General features: G+C 50.2%; 5 non-coding genes across 5 annotated transcripts; all 5 read left to right on the top strand.

Moving 5' to 3' along the window:
- Nucleotides 1-1550: 1550 nt before the first annotated feature.
- Nucleotides 1551-1691, top strand: LOC138496357 (U4 spliceosomal RNA). Its single transcript, XR_011277876.1, has one exon. It is a non-coding gene; the product is annotated as a U4 spliceosomal RNA (small nuclear RNA).
- A 3508-nt stretch (nucleotides 1692-5199) lies between these two features.
- On the top strand, nucleotides 5200-5340 carry LOC138496356 (U4 spliceosomal RNA). The gene has a single exon (XR_011277875.1). It is a non-coding gene; the product is annotated as a U4 spliceosomal RNA (small nuclear RNA).
- A 3508-nt stretch (nucleotides 5341-8848) lies between these two features.
- LOC138496282 (U4 spliceosomal RNA) lies at nucleotides 8849-8989 on the top strand. Its single transcript, XR_011277809.1, has one exon. It is a non-coding gene; the product is annotated as a U4 spliceosomal RNA (small nuclear RNA).
- Nucleotides 8990-12590: 3601 nt separating this feature from the next.
- On the top strand, nucleotides 12591-12731 carry LOC138496355 (U4 spliceosomal RNA). The gene has a single exon (XR_011277874.1). It is a non-coding gene; the product is annotated as a U4 spliceosomal RNA (small nuclear RNA).
- A 3508-nt stretch (nucleotides 12732-16239) lies between these two features.
- Nucleotides 16240-16380, top strand: LOC138496354 (U4 spliceosomal RNA). Its single transcript, XR_011277873.1, has one exon. It is a non-coding gene; the product is annotated as a U4 spliceosomal RNA (small nuclear RNA).
- Nucleotides 16381-17110: the final 730 nt, after the last annotated feature.

Raw genomic sequence — 17110 nt, 5'->3', positions numbered from 1 at the left:
GCATCAAATCACATATATCTTCCCTCTGAAAGGGGGTGGCCCTGCAGCGGTTGCCTACTGTAAACAGTTGTTCCACACATGACATTCAATGGCCTTCATACAGAGGGGTGGGAGCTAGCTTCAAGCTGACACATTGCATATGAAAAAGGTGTTGGGGTTTCCTGCCCTGTGTTAGTTCTGTGAACAGGCCTCTTGGCAGGCCTGCTTCACTTAACTCTCATCAGTATGCGCTGCCATCAGAGAGAACCTAACAATAGGCAGGGCATATCGATGGAGCCTTTGCTATTTTAAGTAGGCTGACCAGGGCCGGAGGAAGGCGTTGCCTTCCCCCTTCAGAGATGCTTTGATGTACCCATGACTGTCACATTGCAGCTAAATGTGACAGGAGGACCGCACCGGTAGACTGTGTCCCCCAGAGTGCACTTGACTATGTGTTTGTTGTGCAGTGTCCATTGGGAAATGTGTGCGGGATAGCCCCACACATTTCCAGGAGGTTTACCTACCAACATTCCATTTCTTTTTTAAAAGTATCAAACCAGCCCAGGCGGAGCGCACACTCCCTGTGCGGATGGTCTAATTCCTCACTCTTGGTCAGGTTCTTCAATTCCTACCAGTCAAGTGGTCTCTTCTGTCTGTGTCTGCACTTCATTTGCACAGCAAACAGGCATGTCTTTCCCATGGCAACAGTGTCTTCTCCAAGCTGCACACACAGACAGCCGTTTCTCAGGCTAAATGTTCTCTTCTGACCTCAGTGGCAGAGCCACACTAAGCAGATGGCTCTGCAAAGGCCCAGGGGCTACAGCAAAAAGCCTGAACAGGGCAAGGCCGCTTCATTTTTGGCAGTGGAGTGGAAGTAGAATTGCAGGGTCCGCCCTATGAGACAGGGTACAAGACGTGAATTACATAGGACCTTTTCACTTTTCCCAGAGTCCCCTGCAAAATCGGGTCTATTTTCAAGGACAAGTGCAATTATCACAAACAGGTAGGTATGTGATGGCATGGAAATGTATCGAAATTGTAATGGTTTGGTCAACAGTTGGAACGCTCAGAGACAAATTGATTCACTTCTTGTCAATGTCCTGGCTGCACTGCAGAAACAGCTGGTCGTCCTGGTGGAGCATCACTTCACCTGTCCCCAAAGGAGCCCATTTCTCCATGCTTTCCTCGCTCCTGTGCAATCCTCCAATGGCTCTTTGCATTCTCAAGCCTCTCCCATGTTGCCTTGGCAGCGGCCTGCCCAATAATCTCTCAGGAGGGCGGGGTCACTTGCCAACAGGCCACCGATCATGCTAAGGGAAAGAGCGCACAGGTAGCAGCCTGCTCATTTGCATGTTTACTCCCAGAATCCTATGCATACCTTGCTACTATATTTGCTGTCAGTTTGGTGAGCGCAAGATGATACAGGTGTTCACCTCAACAAATCTCGGCACTGGAATCCAGGCGGTTTTATGAGTTTGACAAAGGATGCTCAGGATGGAGCTTGCTGGGATCAGTGCAAGTTAAATGGGAATCCATTCCCGGGGCGCACGGGCCTCTGGGTCAGGTGCTTTAGCTTTGCGCAGTGGCAGTATCGTAGCTCATGAGGTTTAACCGAGGCGCGATTATTGCTTATTGAAAACTTTACCCAATACCCCGCCATGACAGCTTGAAATATAGCTGGAATTGGTAATTTTTGACAGTCTCTACGGAGGCTGAACCGATTTGTTTGAAAAGGAGACAATGACGCTTTTACTCCACTGGAGAAGACCTAGCAAGAGGGGTGTGTTTTTCGGAACCCATCCCTTCTATTCTTTGTTCTCTCGTGGCCTACCCTCAACAAAGGGGTTTACTTCCAGAAGCTAGAGCATTCGTAAACTCCAAGCGGCGCAGCGAAGTCTATGGAACCGTGACCATGCAGCAGGTGCATTAAGCGCCTCAGTTGTCTCGCTGCCTTCCTGATCTCACGACATGAAAACCATGAGCTTTCAGAACCTAGCAGACAGTGACCTGTCTGCCTTCGATCCTCTTTGCCACATCTGCTCTTGCGAAAGTCATCAGATTGTTGGATGGTTACTCAGGGAGGTCTGGCTGCCACTGAAGCCAACCGCAGCAGAGGGGTCGCTTTACCTTTGGCCTTCGCTCACCATCTCAGTCTTCCCAAGAGAGGCAAAAGGGCATTTCTGTCCCCATGCATTCTATAGACACATATTCACGTGGAGTCAACAACCCGACCTCTCTTGGTGTGACGAATCAACTTCCGGGGCACTAGTGGTCCAGGGAGGAATATCGCTTTCTAGACCATCAATCAGTCCCACACCTCTAGTACACCGGAAGGGGTCCGAACAGTGGACGGAACGTCAGGCTGGTTAGTTGCAACAGAGCGAAAAAACAATTGTGACCCACTGATAAAAGGGACTGTCCAGTCAAGGTTGTATACAAATATCTACTTTAGTATTAATACAACAGACAGTTCTAACACACTACAAAATACAACCCACCCTATAAAGGAAAACAGGGGACAGACAGTTTCACAAAGGAGAGGGATGCACTCTGGATACTGAGAGGAGTGCAGTCGGTAAAGCAATCAGTCTGAACTGTTCAAGGTTATTTGGTTGCAGCAGCAAGGGAGCAAGAGGTCGTAAATGTCACTAAGGGCCTTCGGAGAAGGACCAGGGGGACAGAACCACAATGTAACTGGTGTTTGAGATGATCTTGGTACTCGACAGCATCGAGTGGCTTCCAGCATGCTATGTAGCTCCGGCGACAGAGTTCAAGAGGGACGACGGATGCGGATATCAGTTGGCAGGCAGTTTGGTAAGCGAGGCTGGGCGGACGGCTGCAGGCTGCCCTACCCGGCGGCTCGGGGTGAAGAATCGTTGTCTGTGTGCTGGTTGGTGGATCTGGAACGCTGGTCGAGGGTTCTCAGACGGCTTTAGTGACTGCAGCGTGAGAACAGCCACAGTGGTGCAGCCGGTCGCAGTTTGAGAGCTCGACTGCTTCGAAAAAGTCCTTAAAAGATGGACGCTGGTTGATGCTTGTTGTGGCACTCCTCCGAGCTTCTTCTCAATGCTTGGGTCGACGTTTAAGGCGGCCGACCCAAAGCTGAGAAGAGTGTTTGCCGGCAACGGCCTTGTCCTTTGTTCAGAGACTCTCTGGCACTTCCCACCTAGGAAGCTTGCTGGCTTAACCTAGCAGGGCACGCTGTGTGCTGGCTGGGTACCGGTTCTGGTGCTGCTTGATGGATCCTCTGAGTCGAGTATCTCCCTCTGTTCCCTGGGAGATTTTTTGGGAGGTATTTTGCTTCCCTCTTGGAAATCCTGGACTTCCTTCACTGGCGGAAGCCGTGAGGCAGACTGTACCATCACCGAGGGTCCGAATGAGTCCTTCTTCGTACTCCTTTTGAAGTCGTCGGATGATCTGCTCAGTGAGGGGCTCAGCCCTCTTTTAAAGCCAAATGGGCCCCAGTGATTGGAGGATGCTAAGCCTACCTTAAAGACCCAATCCTGGGTCCCCACCACCAATCTTCTGTCATGCGTAAGGTCATGACCAGAGTGCTTTGCAACAGGAAAGGTAAGGGGTGACAACATGTACTACTAAGCCGCACCCATCTTCCTGTCTCCTGTGGATCAAAGTGGCTCTCTGGTTAATTGAGCTCGAGAACAGACTGTCTGCATCAAATCACATATATCTTCCCTCTGAAAGGGGGTGGCCCTGCAGCGGTTGCCTACTGTAAACAGTTGTTCCACACATGACATTCAATGGCCTTCATACAGAGGGGTGGGAGCTAGCTTCAAGCTGACACATTGCATATGAAAAAGGTGTTGGGGTTTCCTGCCCTGTGTTAGTTCTGTGAACAGGCCTCTTGGCAGGCCTGCTTCACTTAACTCTCATCAGTATGCGCTGCCATCAGAGAGAACCTAACAATAGGCAGGGCATATCGATGGAGCCTTTGCTATTTTAAGTAGGCTGACCAGGGCCGGAGGAAGGCGTTGCCTTCCCCCTTCAGAGATGCTTTGATGTACCCATGACTGTCACATTGCAGCTAAATGTGACAGGAGGACCGCACCGGTAGACTGTGTCCCCCAGAGTGCACTTGACTATGTGTTTGTTGTGCAGTGTCCATTGGGAAATGTGTGCGGGATAGCCCCACACATTTCCAGGAGGTTTACCTACCAACATTCCATTTCTTTTTTAAAAGTATCAAACCAGCCCAGGCGGAGCGCACACTCCCTGTGCGGATGGTCTAATTCCTCACTCTTGGTCAGGTTCTTCAATTCCTACCAGTCAAGTGGTCTCTTCTGTCTGTGTCTGCACTTCATTTGCACAGCAAACAGGCATGTCTTTCCCATGGCAACAGTGTCTTCTCCAAGCTGCACACACAGACAGCCGTTTCTCAGGCTAAATGTTCTCTTCTGACCTCAGTGGCAGAGCCACACTAAGCAGATGGCTCTGCAAAGGCCCAGGGGCTACAGCAAAAAGCCTGAACAGGGCAAGGCCGCTTCATTTTTGGCAGTGGAGTGGAAGTAGAATTGCAGGGTCCGCCCTATGAGACAGGGTACAAGACGTGAATTACATAGGACCTTTTCACTTTTCCCAGAGTCCCCTGCAAAATCGGGTCTATTTTCAAGGACAAGTGCAATTATCACAAACAGGTAGGTATGTGATGGCATGGAAATGTATCGAAATTGTAATGGTTTGGTCAACAGTTGGAACGCTCAGAGACAAATTGATTCACTTCTTGTCAATGTCCTGGCTGCACTGCAGAAACAGCTGGTCGTCCTGGTGGAGCATCACTTCACCTGTCCCCAAAGGAGCCCATTTCTCGATGCTGTCCTCGCTCCTGTGCAATCCTCCAATGGCTCTTTGCATTCTCAAGCCTCTCCCATGTTGCCTTGGCAGCGGCCTGCCCAATAATCTCTCAGGAGGGCGGGGTCACTTGCCAACAGGCCACCGATCATGCTAAGGGAAAGAGCGCACAGGTAGCAGCCTGCTCATTTGCATGTTTACTCCCAGAATCCTATGCATACCTTGCTACTATATTTGCTGTCAGTTTGGTGAGCGCAAGATGATACAGGTGTTCACCTCAACAAATCTCGGCACTGGAATCCAGGCGGTTTTATGAGTTTGACAAAGGATGCTCAGGATGGAGCTTGCTGGGATCAGTGCAAGTTAAATGGGAATCCATTCCCGGGGTGCACAGGCCTCTGGGTCAGGTGCTTTAGCTTTGCGCAGTGGCAGTATCGTAGCTCATGAGGTTTAACCGAGGCGCGATTATTGCTTATTGAAAACTTTACCCAATACCCCGCCATGACAGCTTGAAATATAGCTGGAATTGGTAATTTTTGACAGTCTCTACGGAGGCTGAACCGATTTGTTTGAAAAGGAGACAATGACGCTTTTACTCCACTGGAGAAGACCTAGCAAGAGGGGTGTGTTTTTCGGAACCCATCCCTTCTATTCTTTGTTCTCTCGTGGCCTACCCTCAACAAAGGGGTTTACTTCCAGAAGCTAGCGCATTCGTAAACTCCAAGCGGCGCAGCGAAGTCTATGGAACCGTGACCATGCAGCAGGTGCATTAAGCGCCTCAGTTGTCTCGCTGCCTTCCTGATCTCACGACATGAAAACCATGAGCTTTCAGAACCTAGCAGACAGTGACCTGTCTGCCTTCGATCCTCTTTGCCACATCTGCTCTTGCGAAAGTCATCAGATTGTTGGATGGTTACTCAGGGAGGTCTGGCTGCCACTGAAGCCAACCGCAGCAGAGGGGTCGCTTTACCTTTGGCCTTCGCTCACCATCTCAGTCTTCCCAAGAGAGGCAAAAGGGCATTTCTGTCCCCATGCATTCTATAGACACATATTCACGTGGAGTCAACAACCCGACCTCTCTTGGTGTGACGAATCAACTTCCGGGGCACTAGTGGTCCAGGGAGGAATATCGCTTTCTAGACCATCAATCAGTCCCACACCTCTAGTACACCGGAAGGGGTCCGAACAGTGGACGGAACGTCAGGCTGGTTAGTTGCAACAGAGCGAAAAAACAATTGTGACCCACTGATAAAAGGGACTGTCCAGTCAAGGTTGTATACAAATATCTACTTTAGTATTAATACAACAGACAGTTCTAACACACTACAAAATACAACCCACCCTATAAAGGAAAACAGGGGACAGACAGTTTCACAAAGGAGAGGGATGCACTCTGGATACTGACAGGAGTGCAGTCGGTAAAGCAATCAGTCTGAACTGTTCAAGGTTATTTGGTTGCAGCAGCAAGGGAGCAAGAGGTCGTAAATGTCACTAAGGGCCTTCGGAGAAGGACCAGGGGGACAGAACCACAATGTAACTGGTGTTTGAGATGATCTTGGTACTCGACAGCATCGAGTGGCTTCCAGCATGCTTTGTAGCTCCGGCGACAGAGTTCAAGAGGGACGACAGATGCGGATATCAGTTGGCAGGCAGTTTGGTAAGCGAGGCTGGGCGGACGGCTGCAGGCTGCCCTACCCGGCGGCTCGGGGTGAAGAATCGTTGTCTGTGTGCTGGTTGGTGGATCTGGAACGCTGGTCGAGGGTTCTCAGACGGCTTTAGTGACTGCAGCGTGAGAACAGCCACAGTGGTGCAGCCGGTCGCAGTTTGAGAGCTCGACTGCTTCGAAAAAGTCCTTAAAAGATGGACGCTGGTTGATGCTTGTTGTGGCACTCCTCCGAGCTTCTTCTCAATGCTTGGGTCGACGTTTAAGGCGGCCGACCCAAAGCTGAGAAGAGTGTTTGCCGGCAACGGCCTTGTCCTTTGTTCAGAGACTCTCTGGCACTTCCCACCTAGGAAGCTTGCTGGCTTAACCTAGCAGGGCACGCTGTGTGCTGGCTGGGTACCGGTTCTGGTGCTGCTTGATGGATCCTCTGAGTCGGGTATCTCCCTCTGTTCCCTGGGAGATGTTTTGGGAGGTATTTTGCTTCCCTCTTGGAAATCCTGGACTTCCTTCACTGGCGGAAGCCGTGAGGCAGACTGTACCATCACCGAGGGTCCGAATGAGTCCTTCTTCATACTCCTTTTGAAGTCGTCGGATGATCTGCTCAGTGAGGGGCTCAGCCCTCTTTTAAAGCCAAATGGGCCCCAGTGATTGGAGCATGCTAAGCCTACCTTAAAGACCCAATCCTGGGTCCCCACCACCAATCTTCTGTCATGCGTAAGGTCATGACCAGAGTGCTTTGCAACAGGAAAGGTAAGGGGTGACAACATGTACTACTAAGCCGCACCCATCTTCCTGTCTCCTGTGGATCAAAGTGGCTCTCTGGTTAATTGAGCTCGAGAACAGACTGTCTGCATCAAATCACATATATCTTCCCTCTGAAAGGGGGTGGCCCTGCAGCGGTTGCCTACTGTAAACAGTTGTTCCACACATGACATTCAATGGCCTTCATACAGAGGGGTGGGAGCTAGCTTCAAGCTGACACATTGCATATGAAAAAGGTGTTGGGGTTTCCTGCCCTGTGTTAGTTCTGTGAACAGGCCTCTTGGCAGGCCTGCTTCACTTAACTCTCATCAGTATGCGCTGCCATCAGAGAGAACCTAACAATAGGCAGGGCATATCGATGGAGCCTTTGCTATTTTAAGTAGGCTGACCAGGGCCGGAGGAAGGCGTTGCCTTCCCCCTTCAGAGATGCTTTGATGTACCCATGGCTGTCACATTGCAGCTAAATGTGACAGGAGGATCGCACCGGTAGACTGTGTCCCCCAGAGTGCACTTGACTATGTGTTTGTTGTGCAGTGTCCATTGGGAAATGTGTGCGGAATAGCCCCACACATTTCCAGGAGGTTTACCTACCAACATTCCATTCCTTTTTTAAAAGTATCAAACCAGCCCAGGCGGAGCGCACACTCCCCATGCGGATGGTCTAATTCCTCACTCTTGGTCAGGTTCTTCAATTCCTACCAGTCAAGTGGTCTCTTCTGTCTGTGTCTGCACTTCATTTGCACAGCAAACAGGCATGTCTTTCCCATGGCAACAGTGTCTTCTCCAAGCTGCACACACAGACAGCCGTTTCTCAGGCTAAATGTTCTCTTCTGACCTCAGTGGCAGAGCCACACTAAGCAGATGGCTCTGCAAAGGCCCAGGGGCTACAGCAAAAAGCCTGAACTGGGCAAGGCCGCTTCATTTTTGGCAGTGGAGTGGAAGTAGAATTGCAGGGTCCGCCCTATGAGACAGGGTACAAGACGTGAATTACATAGGACCTTTTCACTTTTCCCAGAGTCCCCTGCAAAATCGGGTCTATTTTCAAGGACAAGTGCAATTATCACAAACAGGTAGGTATGTGATGGCATGGAAATGTATCGAAATTGTAATGGTTTGGTCAACAGTTGGAACGCTCAGAGACAAATTGATTCACTTCTTGTCAATGTCCTGGCTGCACTGCAGAAACAGCTGGTCGTCCTGGTGGAGCATCACTTCACCTGTCCCCAAAGGAGCCCATTTCTCGATGCTGTCCTCGCTCCTGTGCAATCCTCCAATGGCTCTTTGCATTCTCAAGCCTCTCCCATGTTGCCTTGGCAGCGGCCTGCCCAATAATCTCTCAGGAGGGCGGGGTCACTTGCCAACAGGCCACCGATCATGCTAAGGGAAAGAGCGCACAGGTAGCAGCCTGCTCATTTGCATGTTTACTCCCAGAATCCTATGCATACCTTGCTACTATATTTGCTGTCAGTTTGGTGAGCGCAAGATGATACAGGTGTTCACCTCAACAAATCTCGGCACTGGAATCCAGGCGGTTTTATGAGTTTGACAAAGGATGCTCAGGATGGAGCTTGCTGGGATCAGTGCAAGTTAAATGGGAATCCATTCCCGGGGCGCACGGGCCTCTGGGTCAGGTGCTTTAGCTTTGCGCAGTGGCAGTATCGTAGCTCATGAGGTTTAACCGAGGCACGATTATTGCTTATTGAAAACTTTACCCAATACCCCGCCATGACAGCTTGAAATATAGCTGGAATTGGTAATTTTTGACAGTCTCTACGGAGGCTGAACCGATTTGTTTGAAAAGGAGACAATGACGCTTTTACTCCACTGGAGAAGACCTAGCAAGAGGGGTGTGTTTTTCGGAACCCATCCCTTCTATTCTTTGTTCTCTCGTGGCCTACCCTCAACAAAGGGGTTTACTTCCAGAAGCTAGCGCATTCGTAAACTCCAAGCGGCGCAGCGAAGTCTATGGAACCGTGACCATGCAGCAGGTGCATTAAGCGCCTCAGTTGTCTCGCTGCCTTCCTGATCTCACGACATGAAAACCATGAGCTTTCAGAACCTAGCAGACAGTGACCTGTCTGCCTTCGATCCTCTTTGCCACATCTGCTCTTGCGAAAGTCATCAGATTGTTGGATGGTTACTCAGGGAGGTCTGGCTGCCACTGAAGCCAACCGCAGCAGAGGGGTCGCTTTACCTTTGGCCTTCGCTCACCATCTCAGTCTTCCCAAGAGAGGCAAAAGGGCATTTCTGTCCCCATGCATTCTATAGACACATATTCACGTGGAGTCAACAACCCGACCTCTCTTGGTGTGACGAATCAACTTCCGGGGCACTAGTGGTCCAGGGAGGAATATCGCTTTCTAGACCATCAATCAGTCCCACACCTCTAGTACACCGGAAGGGGTCCGAACAGTGGACGGAACGTCAGGCTGGTTAGTTGCAACAGAGCGAAAAAACAATTGTGACCCACTGATAAAAGGGACTGTCCAGTCAAGGTTGTATACAAATATCTACTTTAGTATTAATACAACAGACAGTTCTAACACACTACAAAATACAACCCACCCTATAAAGGAAAACAGGGGACAGACAGTTTCACAAAGGAGAGGGATGCACTCTGGATACTGACAGGAGTGCAGTCGGTAAAGCAATCAGTCTGAACTGTTCAAGGTTATTTGGTTGCAGCAGCAAGGGAGCAAGAGGTCGTAAATGTCACTAAGGGCCTTCGGAGAAGGACCAGGGGGACAGAACCACAATGTAACTGGTGTTTGAGATGATCTTGGTACTCGACAGCATCGAGTGGCTTCCAGCATGCTTTGTAGCTCCGGCGACAGAGTTCAAGAGGGACGACAGATGCGGATATCAGTTGGCAGGCAGTTTGGTAAGCGAGGCTGGGCGGACGGCTGCAGGCTGCCCTACCCGGCGGCTCGGGGTGAAGAATCGTTGTCTGTGTGCTGGTTGGTGGATCTGGAACGCTGGTCGAGGGTTCTCAGACGGCTTTAGTGACTGCAGCGTGAGAACAGCCACAGTGGTGCAGCCGGTCGCAGTTTGAGAGCTCGACTGCTTCGAAAAAGTCCTTAAAAGATGGACGCTGGTTGATGCTTGTTGTGGCACTCCTCCGAGCTTCTTCTCAATGCTTGGGTCGACGTTTAAGGCGGCCGACCCAAAGCTGAGAAGAGTGTTTGCCGGCAACGGCCTTGTCCTTTGTTCAGAGACTCTCTGGCACTTCCCACCTAGGAAGCTTGCTGGCTTAACCTAGCAGGGCACGCTGTGTGCTGGCTGGGTACCGGTTCTGGTGCTGCTTGATGGATCCTCTGAGTCGGGTATCTCCCTCTGTTCCCTGGGAGATGTTTTGGGAGGTATTTTGCTTCCCTCTTGGAAATCCTGGACTTCCTTCACTGGCGGAAGCCGTGAGGCAGACTGTACCATCACCGAGGGTCCGAATGAGTCCTTCTTCGTACTCCTTTTGAAGTCGTCGGATGATCTGCTTAGTGAGGGGCTCAGCCCTCTTTTAAAGCCAAATGGGCCCCAGTGATTGGAGCATGCTAAGCCTACCTTAAAGACCCAATCCTGGGTCCCCACCACCAATCTTCTGTCATGCGTAAGGTCATGACCAGAGTGCTTTGCAACAGGAAAGGTAAGGGGTGACAACATGTACTACTAAGCCGCACCCATCTTCCTGTCTCCTGTGGATCAAAGTGGCTCTCTGGTTAATTATTATTATTATTATTATTATTATTATTATTATTATTATTATTAATTATTATTATTATTATTATTATTATTATTATTATTAATTATTATTAATTGAGCTCGAGAACAGACTGTCTGCATCAAATCACATATATCTTCCCTCTGAAAGGGGGTGGCCCTGCAGCGGTTGCCTACTGTAAACAGTTGTTCCACACATGACATTCAATGGCCTTCATACAGAGGGGTGGGAGCTAGCTTCAAGCTGACACATTGCATATGAAAAAGGTGTTGGGGTTTCCTGCCCTGTGTTAGTTCTGTGAACAGGCCTCTTGGCAGGCCTGCTTCACTTAACTCTCATCAGTATGCGCTGCCATCAGAGAGAACCTAACAATAGGCAGGGCATATCGATGGAGCCTTTGCTATTTTAAGTAGGCTGACCAGGGCCGGAGGAAGGCGTTGCCTTCCCCCTTCAGAGATGCTTTGATGTACCCATGGCTGTCACATTGCAGCTAAATGTGACAGGAGGACCGCACCGGTAGACTGTGTCCCCCAGAGTGCACTTGACTATGTGTTTGTTGTGCAGTGTCCATTGGGAAATGTGTGCGGAATAGCCCCACACATTTCCAGGAGGTTTACCTACCAACATTCCATTTCTTTTTTAAAAGTATCAAACCAGCCCAGGCGGAGCGCACACTCCCCGTGCGGATGGTCTAATTCCTCACTCTTGGTCAGGTTCTTCAATTCCTACCAGTCAAGTGGTCTCTTCTGTCTGTGTCTGCACTTCATTTGCACAGCAAACAGGCATGTCTTTCCCATGGCAACAGTGTCTTCTCCAAGCTGCACACACAGACAGCCGTTTCTCAGGCTAAATGTTCTCTTCTGACCTCAGTGGCAGAGCCACACTAAGCAGATGGCTCTGCAAAGGCCCAGGGGCTACAGCAAAAAGCCTGAACAGGGCAAGGCCGCTTCATTTTTGGCAGTGGAGTGGAAGTAGAATTGCAGGGTCCGCCCTATGAGACAGGGTACAAGACGTGAATTACATAGGACCTTTTCACTTTTCCCAGAGTCCCCTGCAAAATCGGGTCTATTTTCAAGGACAAGTGCAATTATCACAAACAGGTAGGTATGTGATGGCATGGAAATGTATCGAAATTGTAATGGTTTGGTCAACAGTTGGAACGCTCAGAGACAAATTGATTCACTTCTTGTCAATGTCCTGGCTGCACTGCAGAAACAGCTGGTCGTCCTGGTGGAGCATCACTTCACCTGTCCCCAAAGGAGCCCATTTCTCGATGCTGTCCTCGCTCCTGTGCAATCCTCCAATGGCTCTTTGCATTCTCAAGCCTCTCCCATGTTGCCTTGGCAGCGGCCTGCCCAATAATCTCTCAGGAGGGCGGGGTCACTTGCCAACAGGCCACCGATCATGCTAAGGGAAAGAGCGCACAGGTAGCAGCCTGCTCATTTGCATGTTTACTCCCAGAATCCTATGCATACCTTGCTACTATATTTGCTGTCAGTTTGGTGAGCGCAAGATGATACAGGTGTTCACCTCAACAAATCTCGGCACTGGAATCCAGGCGGTTTTATGAGTTTGACAAAGGATGCTCAGGATGGAGCTTGCTGGGATCAGTGCAAGTTAAATGGGAATCCATTCCCGGGGCGCACGGGCCTCTGGGTCAGGTGCTTTAGCTTTGCGCAGTGGCAGTATCGTAGCTCATGAGGTTTAACCGAGGCGCGATTATTGCTTATTGAAAACTTTACCCAATACCCCGCCATGACAGCTTGAAATATAGCTGGAATTGGTAATTTTTGACAGTCTCTACGGAGGCTGAACCGATTTGTTTGAAAAGGAGACAATGACGCTTTTACTCCACTGGAGAAGACCTAGCAAGAGGGGTGTGTTTTTCGGAACCCATCCCTTCTATTCTTTGTTCTCTCGTGGCCTACCCTCAACAAAGGGGTTTACTTCCAGAAGCTAGCGCATTCGTAAACTCCAAGCGGCGCAGCGAAGTCTATGGAACCGTGACCATGCAGCAGGTGCATTAAGCGCCTCAGTTGTCTCGCTGCCTTCCTGATCTCACGACATGAAAACCATGAGCTTTCAGAACCTAGCAGACAGTGACCTGTCTGCCTTCGATCCTCTTTGCCACATCTGCTCTTGCGAAAGTCATCAGATTGTTGGATGGTTACTCAGGGAGGTCTGGCTGCCACTGAAGCCAACCGCAGCAGAGGGGTCGCTTTACCTTTGGCCTTCGCTCACCATCTCAGTCTTCCCAAGAGAGGCAAAAGGGCATTTCTGTCCCCATGCATTCTATAGACACATATTCACGTGGAGTCAACAACCCGACCTCTCTTGGTGTGACGAATCAACTTCCGGGGCACTAGTGGTCCAGGGAGGAATATCGCTTTCTAGACCATCAATCAGTCCCACACCTCTAGTACACCGGAAGGGGTCCGAACAGTGGACGGAACGTCAGGCTGGTTAGTTGCAACAGAGCGAAAAAACAATTGTGACCCACTGATAAAAGGGACTGTCCAGTCAAGGTTGTATACAAATATCTACTTTAGTATTAATACAACAGACAGTTCTAACACACTACAAAATACAACCCACCCTATAAAGGAAAACAGGGGACAGACAGTTTCACAAAGGAGAGGGATGCACTCTGGATACTGACAGGAGTGCAGTCGGTAAAGCAATCAGTCTGAACTGTTCAAGGTTATTTGGTTGCAGCAGCAAGGGAGCAAGAGGTCGTAAATGTCACTAAGGGCCTTCGGAGAAGGACCAGGGGGACAGAACCACAATGTAACTGGTGTTTGAGATGATCTTGGTACTCGACAGCATCGAGTGGCTTCCAGCATGCTTTGTAGCTCCGGCGACAGAGTTCAAGAGGGACGACAGATGCGGATATCAGTTGGCAGGCAGTTTGGTAAGCGAGGCTGGGCGGACGGCTGCAGGCTGCCCTACCCGGCGGCTCGGGGTGAAGAATCGTTGTCTGTGTGCTGGTTGGTGGATCTGGAACGCTGGTCGAGGGTTCTCAGACGGCTTTAGTGACTGCAGCGTGAGAACAGCCACAGTGGTGCAGCCGGTCGCAGTTTGAGAGCTCGACTGCTTCGAAAAAGTCCTTAAAAGATGGACGCTGGTTGATGCTTGTTGTGGCACTCCTCCGAGCTTCTTCTCAATGCTTGGGTCGACGTTTAAGGCGGCCGACCCAAAGCTGAGAAGAGTGTTTGCCGGCAACGGCCTTGTCCTTTGTTCAGAGACTCTCTGGCACTTCCCACCTAGGAAGCTTGCTGGCTTAACCTAGCAGGGCACGCTGTGTGCTGGCTGGGTACCGGTTCTGGTGCTGCTTGATGGATCCTCTGAGTCGGGTATCTCCCTCTGTTCCCTGGGAGATGTTTTGGGAGGTATTTTGCTTCCCTCTTGGAAATCCTGGACTTCCTTCACTGGCGGAAGCCGCGAGGCAGATTGTACCATCACCGAGGGTCCGAATGAGTCCTTCTTCGTACTCCTTTTGAAGTCGTCGGATGATCTGCTCAGTGAGGGGCTCAGCCCTCTTTTAAAGCCAAATGGGCCCCAGTGATTGGAGCATGCTAAGCCTACCTTAAAGACCCAATCCTGGGTCCCCACCACCAATCTTCTGTCATGCGTAAGGTCATGACCAGAGTGCTTTGCAACAGGAAAGGTAAGGGGTGACAACATGTACTACTAAGCTGCACCCATCTTCCTGTCTCCTGTGGATCAAAGTGGCTCTCTGGTTAATTGAGCTCGAGAACAGACTGTCTGCATCAAATCACATATATCTTCCCTCTGAAAGGGGGTGGCCCTGCAGCGGTTGCCTACTGTAAACAGTTGTTCCACACATGACATTCAATGGCCTTCATACAGAGGGGTGGGAGCTAGCTTCAAGCTGACACATTGCATATGAAAAAGGTGTTGGGGTTTCCTGCCCTGTGTTAGTTCTGTGAACAGGCCTCTTGGCAGGCCTGCTTCACTTAACTCTCATCAGTATGCGCTGCCATCAGAGAGAACCTAACAATAGGCAGGGCATATCGATGGAGCCTTTGCTATTTTAAGTAGGCTGACCAGGGCCGGAGGAAGGCGTTGCCTTCCCCCTTCAGAGATGCTTTGATGTACCCATGGCTGTCACATTGCAGCTAAATGTGACAGGAGGACCGCACCGGTAGACTGTGTCCCCCATAGTGCACTTGACTATGTGTTTGTTGTGCAGTGTCCATTGGGAAATGTGTGCGGGATAGCCCCACACATTTCCAGGAGGTTTACCTACCAACATTCCATTTCTTTTTTAAAAGTATCAAACCAGCCCAGGCGGAGCGCACACTCCCCGTGCGGATGGTCTAATTCCTCACTCTTGGTCAGGTTCTTCAATTCCTACCAGTCAAGTGGTCTCTTCTGTCTGTGTCTGCACTTCATTTGCACAGCAAACAGGCATGTCTTTCCCATGGCAACAGTGTCTTCTCCAAGCTGCACACACAGACAGCCGTTTCTCACGCTAAATGTTCTCTTCTGACCTCAGTGGCAGAGCCACACTAAGCAGATGGCTCTGCAAAGGCCCAGGGGCTACAGCAAAAAGCCTGAACAGGGCAAGGCCGCTTCATTTTTGGCAGTGGAGTGGAAGTAGAATTGCAGGGTCCACCCTATGAGACAGGGTACAAGACGTGAATTACATAGGACCTTTTCACTTTTCCCAGAGTCCCCTGCAAAATCGGGTCTATTTTCAAGGACAAGTGCAATTATCACAAACAGGTAGGTATGTGATGGCATGGAAATGTATCGAAATTGTAATGGTTTGGTCAACAGTTGGAACGCTCAGAGACAAATTGATTCACTTCTTGTCAATGTCCTGGCTGCACTGCAGAAACAGCTGGTCGTCCTGGTGGAGCATCACTTCACCTGTCCCCAAAGGAGCCCATTTCTCGATGCTGTCCTCGCTCCTGTGCAATCCTCCAATGGCTCTTTGCATTCTCAAGCCTCTCCCATGTTGCCTTGGCAGCGGCCTGCCCAATAATCTCTCAGGAGGGCGGGGTCACTTGCCAACAGGCCACCGATCATGCTAAGGGAAAGAGCGCATAGGTAGCAGCCTGCTCATTTGCATGTTTACTCCCAGAATCCTATGCATACCTTGCTACTATATTTGCTGTCAGTTTGGTGAGCGCAAGATGATACAGGTGTTCACCTCAACAAATCTCGGCACTGGAATCCAGGCGGTTTTATGAGTTTGACAAAGGATGTTCAGGATGGAGCTTGCTGGGATCAGTGCAAGTTAAATGGGAATCCATTCCCGGGGCGCACGGGCCTCTGGGTCAGGTGCTTTAGCTTTGCGCAGTGGCAGTATCGTAGCTCATGAGGTTTAACCGAGGCGCGATTATTGCTTATTGAAAACTTTACCCAATACCCCGCCATGACAGCTTGAAATATAGCTGGAATTGGTAATTTTTGACAGTCTCTACGGAGGCTGTACCGATTTGTTTGAAAAGGAGACAATGACGCTTTTACTCCACTGGAGAAGACCTAGCAAGAGGGGTGTGTTTTTCGGAACCCATCCCTTCTATTCTTTGTTCTCTCGTGGCCTACCCTCAACAAAGGGGTTTACTTCCAGAAGCTAGCGCATTCGTAAACTCCAAGCGGCGCAGCGAAGTCTATGGAACTGTGACCATGCAGCAGGTGCATTAAGCGCCTCAGTTGTCTCGCTGCCTTCCTGATCTCACGACATGAAAACCATGAGCTTTCAGAACCTAGCAGACAGTGACCTGTCTGCCTTCGATCCTCTTTGCCACATCTGCTCTTGCGAAAGTCATCAGATTGTTGGATGGTTACTCAGGGAGGTCTGGCTGCCACTGAAGCCAACCGCAGCAGAGGGGTCGCTTTACCTTTGGCCTTCGCTCACCATCTCAGTCTTCCCAAGAGAGGCAAAAGGGCATTTCTGTCCCCATGCATTCTATAGACACATATTCACGTGGAGTCAACAACCCGACCTCTCTTGGTGTGACGAATCAACTTCCGGGGCACTAGTGGTCCAGGGAGGAATATCGCTTTCTAGACCATCAATCAGTCCCACACCTCTAGTACACCGGAAGGGGTCCGAACAGTGGACGGAACGTCAGGCTGGTTAGTTGCAACAGAGCGAAAAAACAATTGTGACCCACTGATAAAAGGGACTGTCCAGTCAAGGTTGTATACAAATA

Source organism: Ambystoma mexicanum, chromosome 10, assembly GCF_040938575.1.
Source record: "Ambystoma mexicanum isolate Mex_15411 chromosome 10, UKY_AmexF1_1, whole genome shotgun sequence".
NCBI lineage: Eukaryota > Metazoa > Chordata > Amphibia > Caudata > Ambystomatidae > Ambystoma > Ambystoma mexicanum.
This window is presented reverse-complemented; position numbering and strand designations above follow the sequence as displayed.